We start from the raw sequence: 10873 nt of genomic DNA, 5'->3' as shown, positions 1-10873 counted from the left end.
TGCTAAATAATTTAGTACCAATGATTTGTGTTCAAGGTTGCTGAGAGACAGCAGGTTTTAAGATCAACAGATAGATAAGAAATTAAAGGTACTGAACATTTTCATATTTTTAATGGAGCACTCATTTTTATGACCACCACTGAATCATTTCACCTAGCAGAGGTTATGATTTTAAGGTTTCCCAATTCAGTTTTTTTTACTTCTTTCTGACCAGCTTCATTACCAGAACACCTTTTTCCCCCTAAGCAATGAACATCCATTTACTACATAACAGTACAACCCTTTTTAAGGTAACAAACCCAAGATGAGTTATGTCATTTAACAGGAAGTCACACACTTTCCTACTATATAGTAAGTATTTCCAACTCTTTTGCCTGGAAGAGCTTTCAAATACCAGAAAATGCATTAGATGTACTTAATATTCAGTACCACTTCCATGTTTTTTTTTAATGAAATTATCAGATGCAAGAGTAAAATGTCTGCATTGACTAGATATAATAGAACAACCAGAAAAACATCTTTGAAAAGCATGGCATGGAGCAAGGTGTTTGATCCTAACAGAATGCAAAGGATTCTGGGACATGGGACACACAGATTTTTGCTGCATGATATCCTATAAAGGAAATCATGGGTAGGTGTTGCAGACACAAAAGATGGTCACTTGGGAAAAGACTAAAATTTCAGCTATAGAATATGAAATAAATGGAACAATGAGAATATTCTGAGACATCTGTTTGCAGCGTGTACTCAACACCAGATGCATCAAGCACCTTCACTATTTAAACATGGGTCAGGAATAGACAACTTTGCAGGGCAGAATAACCCATGCCCGGTCAGAGGCAACAGGACGGGCAGGCACTAGGAGCTGGCCACCGTCAGCATTTGTCCCCACCGGAGAACAACCACAGTCAGTGGTTGTCCTGGCTGCGGTGCGCAAAAAGTGCCCTCAGCCAACGCTCCACGCTGCTGAATCCTGCCAAAGCCCCGCATCCAGAAGCCAGATCCAGTGGTTCTGCAGGCTGTAGGTTGCTGACTTCTGACATGGATGATTACAGAAGCAAAGTATCCTTAGAGCAAAAAATATTACCCAATTTAAAAAAGAGTTTCTCAAAGTAGTAAAATACTGTTTCCCTCCCAATCTTCAAAAAATTCTGCAAGATGTTTAGATTTCCTCCCCTTTATCACACATCAAAAATATATTTCAGCCTACAGCTACTCTGGAGGAATATATTTGTGCTGGGAGTTCCTCCCTCCCTTACCCCGGGAAAAATCTAGAAACAATCACATCTTCAGCCACAACAATACCATATTATTATTTTTTCCAGCTTGGCTAGCTGCCCTCTTGCAGGCACCTGCTCTCATGCTGGTGTCCAGAAAAGAAAGGAGCCTGAGGTAAATAAAAGGAAGAGACTTCCAGAAGTCAGGAAAGCAACAACAAGCCTTTGTGAAAAGCGCCATCCGCTGCCCAAATGTTTCTACTTAGAGGATATTGTGTAGTGTGCTTGGCTGTGTCTGGCCGCACTGCCACACAAGACTGCTCTACAAGCTCCTTCACCAGTCCCTGCAAGTCAGTGATGGGTAACACTGCCTCCCCAAATGATGCACATCTAATCAGGCAGCTGCTGCTCAGGGCCACATTGCTCTGCCTCCCAGTCCTCCTGCCCTGACTTCTCCAGCCCCAACAACCTTGCAGCCAGTGGTAACATATTCCTCCTTCCCATCCATAACAGTCTATTCCAAGAAGTGGCAGTAGGCACTGACCTGACTGCAACCACAAACTTTTATCCACTCTCTAACACCAAGTCTGAATTTTCCAAACTCAGGTTCATTATTCCTGACCTCTGTTCTTCAGAAATTCTTACTCCACGTTTTTTTTTCCTTTTCCAGGTGCTCCTCCTCCTTGTGTGTTAAAGATCGGTGTGCTGCACTCCCTTCCTCTTTGCCAATATACTCCCAAATTAAAATACATCCCCCAAATAGTTCTGCTGGAGGATGCAGCTACTAGTCCAGATACAACCCCCCCTCCCCCCCTTGACAAGTGACTGCTCTGCCATTTCAGCCAACACCCCCCACCAAGTATCACAAGAGACATCTCTTCCAGTTAACGCACGATAATGACCTTGCAGCAACTCCACACCTAGACAGAGTGAATATATTAAAATTAAGCCAGCACACTCGTTCCTTTTTCCCTTTCCTTCTATCTACATTCCCTTCTTTGTTTTAGCCAACCAATATTCATTTATACAGAGCCACAGTGCAGCACAACTACAGCATTCCTTCAAGGTTAACAGACAGCTAAGAATACATTGTGACAGCTACTCCACTAAGCATCTGATCTCCAACTACATGTAGGGAATGAGTGGCAGGACTTGAGTTGCCAAGAGACAGCATAGAAAGTGCTCCGTCTGTGCCAAGTCTGCTCTCACTGGCTAGGGACAGACATTTGAAAAGCCGGAGCCTGAATTGATTCAATTTTTGCAGGTTAGTCTAACCTCTGTAGATTGAAGCAACTTGTAAATGGACAGACATCCACTTTTGATTCTGGAAAGGCAGACACATGCCTGTAGTGGCTCAAGCCAGAAGCCAGGGGGGTGCTAGAGTGAGTCCTTGGCTGCAGAGAAGCTATGCTGGGGTGGCCAGGCCTGGGCAAGCCCAAGTATGATTGGGAATGGGTTTAAGCCCCCACATTGGCCTGCAGGGACCCCCACCCCCTGCCTCTCTCAGTGGTAGCAGCAGAGCGAACTATCATAGACAGCAAAGGTGAGGCACCTGTCACCTGCTTGCAGCAGCACCGGCACTTGGAGTGGGCTGCTGCAGATAAGTCACTGCCTATGCCCCTGGGCCATTGGGCTGGGCCAGACCGGGCTGCCACAATCCATTGCCTCTCCCTGCCACTGCCCACAACCATGACCCACAGCAGCCCTCCCCAAGCACCCAGGGCCACTGCGAGCAGGCAGTGGGTGACAGGTGCCTGACCTCTGCCCAGCTCTCAGCTTTGGACCCCAGCCAGGCTGCATCTGGCACAGGGGATGGGAAGCCCACAGTGGGGACTGTTTCCCACCCCCCACTCCCTCAGCCAGTCCACCAGCTAAGCAGGAGATGTGGGGGGAACAAACCGCCTACTCCGTGCCCGGTGGAGGGGGGAAGCCAGCAGTGGGGGCTTTACCCCCCACCCCCACCCCAGCTGGAAGCTGGGTCTATTCCACAACAGAGGAAGGGGTGACAGGGGAATCTGACCCTTATCTGACACCTTAGTCAGGAGGGACATGTGCCCCCCCAGCAACCAGGGGGGTCCCCACATGGCCAATCTCGCCAACCAAGGTGGGGAAGTAGCCACAGCATTTCATCCAGCATTCCCACTCCCCAGCTGGCGCTCCTGCCTGCCCGTTGCCTAAGTGGGGAGCGTGGCCTGTCAGGGGGTGGACCAGCACTCTCAGGGGGTACACGTGTACCCCCTACACATCATCACTGCATTTTGTTACAGGTTTAAACCAGTTCCTGACCACTTAAACCGGTTTATGTGCAACTGCTATCGCTAGCCACTGCCACAGGTTCTCTCCTCCTTGGCCAACTTTACTCATAAGAGGACTAAATGTGCAAACCGTTACACAAAGTAACCGACTTCTCATTTAAAAGGTATCAACGTTACCTGTACTCACAAGAATGTGCAGGACATAGTACATATAATTTTGCAACTGGCAAAATTATGGGGTTTTTTTCTTTAATTTTATTTAAAAAAGGAGAAGTAGGAAGTTGCTTTAACAGCACTTTAAGGTAAATTGGTCTGGAATAACTCAGTTACTTTAGACAGCAATTTTACCTTAGCTCCTACAGCAGAGTATTCTCAAATACATGCTATGAACAACTTTAGTTTAAAAAAAATCCCTTGGCTAAAATACAATCAGAGTGAAGGTAGCTGCTATTCACAGTAAGGAATGAAGCCAAGTTACAGTCCAAGGTCACTATTCTAAAACAAATTTTGCTTGTTAATGGTAAGCCAGTGTACTTCTTGTTCATTAATCTTTAAACAATTATTTTAATGCAACTTGCTACCAGCTAATCCTTCCCTACTACTAGAAAATTATTAACCGACTTCCAGCTAGATCGTTCAGAGACAAACGGGAAGTTTCACGTTTCCCCTTGTTATCAGCTCTTGTTCAATTAACACAGTCTTTTAGTTACAATTGTGTGTAATACAGCACAGAACAGGTTTGAGAACAGGAACTTTGTTGCATCAGTTGCCTATCAATGTGGCCAACTCTAGTTATCTGAAACACAGGGAAGGGTTTTCCCCATTCAGTTTGGGGCACTCCAACATATCCAGGCTCTTACCACAGACACAATTCTGAGCACTTGCCACTTATGCATATTCTGGACGTGAAGAAGAGTCTTATCCTACTGTTCTTTTCCTGGTCATCACAGCGCTGGGGTTTATCAATTCGGCAGCCACCAAGTTCAACGCAAACAGGTATTCTTTCAAGATCTGAGTTTCAGGCTGAATGAAGCAGCTGATCAATCTCCACTCTTTTAGCATAGAATTTCCCACTCTGACTCAAATGCTAATAAATGGTAAGAATACTCCATTTTGGTTATGAGTCTAAAGATATTTCAAAATGGAAGTACTGGGACACTTAGCACTGGAGGTCAAATGTTTAAATAAAATGCAATAGGTTTTTGTATGGGTTTGGGTTGTAGCCATGTTGGTCTAAGGACATAGGCAGACAAGGTTCCTTGGGTGAATTTGATATCTTTTATTAGACAAACCCAAAAACCCTTTGTCAGGCTAAGGAAGCTTCAGCAGTTGGTGTGTGCTCTTGGCATTCTTCATACACTGCCAGAGCACAAAGCATTTAAATTGTAACTAGAAGGAAAAGGAAAAACATACCCAGATCCAGATATTTCTCAGACCCAGACATAGTAGCATCTGAGCACCTAGAGATGGGCCTGAAGCACTACTTTTCCAGAATCTTTGGTTTACCCAACTACTGTGCAAGAATCTGTCACATCAGGTCACAGGCAGTCACGCCTGGGGGTCACTTGGGGTTCAAGAGATTGATCAGGGTCCAAAGGAGGGAGCAGAATCTAGGTATGACCCATGTCAGGAAGCCAGGAGGTCAGTCCAAAAACTGGGTCCGGGAACAAGCTGAGTCAGATAGCTGGAGGGTCAGGCAGAGCACACAATCAGAGGGCAAGCCAGGTTAAATAGCCAGGAGATCAAGCAGAGAGTAGGGTCTAGGCATAAGCTAAAAAGCATCGGGCAGAACATGGAGGAGTCAGAAGGCAAGCCAGGAGATCAAGCAAAGAGCAAGCAGAGGCACAAACTGTAAGCAACAGCAAAGCAATCTGGGTAGTTTAGCCCTAAATGGGTTCATTACAGGAAGCTTCCCAGGCCAGGGGCTTACATGGGAGAGGGTAAGATGTCAACTGACTGACCGGCCATTCCAGTAGCAGGGAGTGGGCAGGTGGCTAGGCCTATATGGAGGTTTCTGGACACCCGTGGCCAGCCTAAATGGTCAGCTGGAGATGTGGCAGACAGGAATGAGTAGCTGATATGGGTAGGCCAAGGTCCTGAGTTTGAAGTAACAGCCTAACACAATCCCAAAATACCAGCAAGCATACCTTACGAGTCACTCTCACTGCCTTGCACATCTGCCTGGGTGCCCCTGTTCTGCTCCCAATGCCTGCTTCATAGTTCTTCCACTTCCTCCAATTACAAGAAACCCTCTGAAGAAATAAGTTATTAGCACCAAATCCTGTGGCTTTGGTTCATCTCTAAAACGTTCTTATGTGTATATTATAAAGGATTTCAGGGTGGGGGAAGAGAACAAAGAGGTCCTACCACTGTTCAAAATGTAAGGGTGAAAGAAAAACAGCTACAGCACATTATGCTTATTTATTTCTCCCCATTACATTCTACAGTGCATCTGAAGCTTAATAAGTGGTATAGTTTAACATTTTGGCTGGAACAGTATAAAAAAGGCTAAAAATTTCCCAGTGATGTTCAAGGCACTTGGGTCAGGCAGACTATTTTGTTGACCCTTTTCCAGTTGCCAATGAACTCCTAGAAAGATCTTCTGAAAAAAAAAGAAACCTTAGTTGGGCAGCCCAGCAAGGAAGGGAAGTCCCAGACTCATCAGATGAGGCTCTACAGTACCCTTTAGCCCAGGGGCGGGCAATTATTTTGGGCAGAGGGCCGCTTACTGAGTTTTGGCAAGCCATTGAGGGCCGCATGACAGGCAGCCCAGGGCAGATAAATATTAATTTTCTAAATTTTTTAGGGGCCCTGCGGGCCAGATAGAATGGCCTGGCGGGCCACATCTGGCCCCTGGGCCGCATTTTTCCCACCCCTGCTTTAGCCCAAGCAGAGTTAAGCACAGCAGTAACTGTTAATGTTACAGAAATAAAAGCTTGATTGGATTTCACCATACATTGAAAAAAGCCACCAAATAGCTCTCAAAAAACTGGAAGAGATCAACTCCCTGCTTAGAGTTAGTCTGCAGAAAAGAAGCCCTTCAATCTTATCATTTCTGCAAGAATATTTTGATGTAGGATCAGAAGGAAGGAAAAGCGGGCTGAAAAAAATGAGACATTGTTTCTAGGGAACTAGAGGAAGGGAGAAATACTGGGATCAACATGTTCATGGGAAAAATGTCAGGGATGAAAAATCCACTTAGGAGTACCTGGAGATAGAATAAGATCTCAGGAAACTACGGTTATCCTCCAAGTTCAATGACTGGCATATAAAATGAAAAAAAAAATTAAAGAACCAAGAGATGAGCTGGTTAATGCTTTATGTTAGATAGTGTTTAATTATGCAGTTATATCTAAAGGATTTTCCAAGAACCAAGCAGGATGTACTACATCATTCTTATTAAAGTCTCATTCATTACTTGAGTGTGTATAAAAGTTGTATATATGCACAGACATGTACACACACACACACACACACACACACACACACACACACGTGCGCGCACACTTCCTTTTCCCTCTTCTCCAAATATAAGAACTCAGCATAAAATCAAAACAAAAATCAGGGAAGAGGAACTGGGGCAAACCATCCGAAATGTAAGCCTCTCTCCCTTTTCCCAGGCTGCAAATATATGCTAATCAGGTACTTATAAAATTCAAAGCCTCTGCAGCAACCCCATTATAACAGATTTATGAGAAGCTCAAGATGAGCTATATATAAATCTACAATTATTCTCTGCATTACTGTCAGAACATCTAATCTCTCTGCCATTCTTACCTGGAGCTTGAAACTCCTCTGTATCTTTGAAGCTACCGTTAAAGAGAGATTACACTTCATGGAAGATAAAATTGCCTTCTCAAAAGTAGGTTGGGGGATTTAAGCCGTTTCAGATGAACTGTAAAACCTCCAACATTTGGAGCATGAACTATTTCCTCCTTGCACCATAAATAATGAAATGTCTGTATAATGTAATGATCAGAAATCTCTAGATCAGGTAACTTGCTTCTTTTTCCTTCTTCTAGAGGCTGAATTGGTCAGGAATCTACCTCTTTATTTATTTTCATGGTGGATTTTTGGAAAGAGAGGGAAGAGAAGGTAAGATTAGGGCAACATGGCAGGCTTGGAGAGACTTCTAGCTCATTTTATAGCAATGTTCTCAGGCATAAAGTCCCCTTCCCACCACACACACTACTTCTACAGGCAAACACATGAAATGCACACTAAGAAAAGAAAAAAAAAAACACTCAAAACCTTTGTCACCTAACACACATCTAAAGCCCCTTTTCAGGGGCTAAAATGAGATAAAATGATCAGACCTAACCCCATGTGGCACCTCACTCCGCCTACAGCCTCAATTCATATCATATAAGCATGCGCTTTGTTGTTACAAAGGCAGACTGTAGCAATCACATGGCATTGCTAAGTGCCAAATAAAGGAGATGACCTTATAGACTGGAGACACTTCCTCCCATGACTGTTTCTGTAGAGAGAGCACATTGAAAACTCTCCAAATACTGTACATGTATTGCCAAGAAGGCTGTAAAGTCTCCAGTCCTATTCTAGTAGGTGATAACGAGTCAGAGCTGTTCTCCTTCAATATATTTCTGGTCATCTTAAACAGTTGAGATGGTGTGATAGTTTGCCCTACTCCACTGTCTTTTAAACAATGATTTTCCAGGCATCTCCATAGGATGCGTAGAGATCTCTCAGAACTCAAATCACATGCCCAATCCCTACCTGTTGTTTACAAAAGAATAAGATTTTAAATTAGACTAAACTTGCTCTCCTTCTTCAGCATGTCTCTGGCAGTCGGGTATGCCATGCTGTACTCCTTAAAAATGGCACAGGCAGGCTTCTCATGCAGCCCAACACCATCTGTTAGTGGTATATTTGAATACAGCCAAAAAAAGAGAGCGAGCTGTCCATCCCCTTCTCCTGCTAGAAAATGGGATTACAGAACACAGCCAGTCTGGGTAAGACGTTCTGTTTTAAAGAGTGTCCAAATAAAATACAGAAATGCTCAACTAGAGTTTAAGACCCTGCACAACCATGTCAGCAAGTAGCACATACAGCAAGTTTGAGGTTATATTTTACAGTTGTTTTCTAAAATCACAAGAACCAACCTGGCAAACATATTACTTTACAACTGACAGTTGTCTTCCCTGCTGAAGTACAATGCAGCTACAAAGGCCAAAATCCTAAGGACACAGGCTGGAAGATTGAAGTGTCCTGCCATTGCACATTCCTCTCTCTAATTATTAGCGATAATAAGAATTCAGTGAACCAGGCTATAGACCAGATTCACGTCCCATTTAATCAGCATCAAAATATCAGTATTTGTTCCTACAGATTCTCTAAGGGAATAGCATTAAGGTTATGTAAACACCCTCCACCCCTTCTTCGCAAATATAAACACATAAGTAAACGAAATAAATGAAGATGTGATTCCATTCTCACATGCAAGGAGCTGTTGAGGATGCCCATTCAGCCATTCAGCCACTGGACTGAATCGCCACCAATTGCCCAAACCATCAGCCAGGTAAGGGACAGCAACAATGCCCTCTGAGAACAAGGTTTAGCCAGTCTTGTCTAGCTGAAAGGAAATAGGCGAACACCACAGAAAAGATGCAACAGAAAAGGTACACAAGGGCCAGGAACAGCCAGAAATGCAGACAATCACACCTCCAAGAAGCAAAAACCTGAACAATAAGAGTGCACTTAGAAAAAATATATTAAAGAAACAACATCCAGAAGCATGCTTTAGCCCATCAAACAATAAGTAAAAAGTAGACAGGGGGAAAGAAAAACAAAAAACAAAAACCACACTTGCAAAACCTCTTCTATGGTCTTCTCAGGAAAATTTTTTCTTCTCTTTAATACAGAAAACTGGCTACCAAGAGGGAGTGATACTTTTCTTACCAGTTGTATAACTAAGAGTGAGAGAGCAGGGCATGAGCCCAGGGCACAGACTAAGGAGGAGTGCAGAATGGAGGTCCCCTAGAAAATCTGCACCTTTCTCTGGGCAGTGGTGCTCATGGCTCTGGTGCTCATCAACAGCTTCCTGCAGGAGAGGTGTCCTGCTTTTAGGAATAACCACTGCTACAAAAAGAGGTATCATCATAGCCAGCACCCAATGAGTTAATGCAGCAACCACTGCCCTCTACCCCCATCCTTTTCCTGACTCCTTTTTTGCTGCTGAATTGACCATTTCTAATTTCCAGGGGCACACGTCAATGTGGGTGATGAAGCAGCAAAGGCTGCAACAGGGGAGAGATGAAAGGGTCTCTACATCTACAAGCTGTTGAACTAACCTGCTGAGTACTGGCCATGGTATTGGCAAACGTTGGCCTAAGAAATAAACCACACCAGTTACACCTCCATTTCTTAGAGGGCAAACTAGCCAAAACAGGCAAGTCTCATTACTACAGGGAATTTAACCTCTTCAGACGATCTTTCCTAGAAACTGACAGTCAGGATATGTATATTAAAACTAAGTTACCGTGGGCTTAGAAGGGAGTTCTGCCCCCATTGTGTCCTGTGGCAATTTGTTCCTACGTAGCCAAGAGTTCATCATGCAAACCTCTGTACTAAAAGCTTTAAACAAAACAGGATGGAGGTAGCAATTGCCAATAACACCAACGAATAGTAGTTGCATTAAGGTAGCAACCACTGAAGTGAGCATTCGCTATTTCATTATGAGCTTTCTCTTACCAAGATCATGGACAATAAGTATTTACTCACCTTTCCTCATAAAAATATATCTGAGATACCTGCGCTTGCTTTGGCAGTAATCTATGCCAAACATACAAAACAGGTACACAGCATAAAACATAGGTACAGTTATCTCCTGTATACCTCTCTCGCTGACTTAAGTGTTTGAAATAATACATTTGCATAGTTTGCAGCCTGTTAAAAAAAACAAACAACACTTGAGGTTGACCATACAAGAGGGAAAAAACAGGAAAGGAAAAACCAGGAAAGCAGATAAGAAAGAGCAGCAAATGAAGGGAGAGATGCATTAACTCTGTGGCATTTCCCTTGGGCTTATTTGGATATTCAATTAATCCTTCACCCAAGTTTTCTTTTTTAGCATGTGTAACATTTTGTATTGGCAACACACCTGAACTGTAGCTGCCTCAAGGGAAAGTATAGGTATTGCTGCTTTGGGCTTTTGATACATGAGACTGCATAAGAGGTGGTTCAGAATCCAAGAGGCAGCCAGCAAAAAGAAGGTGGCCAATGAGTGGGATTTGCCTCCACTTAACATCCCAATGATCCTCAACAAGTTAGCCACCACCCCACTGTCCCCACTCCAGCATCTATGGAGGAGAACAGCAGCTTGATGAGATGAAGCTGCTAAAAGTCACCAGTAGAATGATTTTTACCATATCTTCCCACATA

Source organism: Alligator sinensis, unplaced genomic scaffold (assembly GCF_000455745.1).
Source record: "Alligator sinensis unplaced genomic scaffold, ASM45574v1 scaffold1159_1, whole genome shotgun sequence".
NCBI classification, from domain to species: Eukaryota; Metazoa; Chordata; order Crocodylia; family Alligatoridae; genus Alligator; species Alligator sinensis.
Note: the sequence above shows the minus strand (reverse complement) of the source record.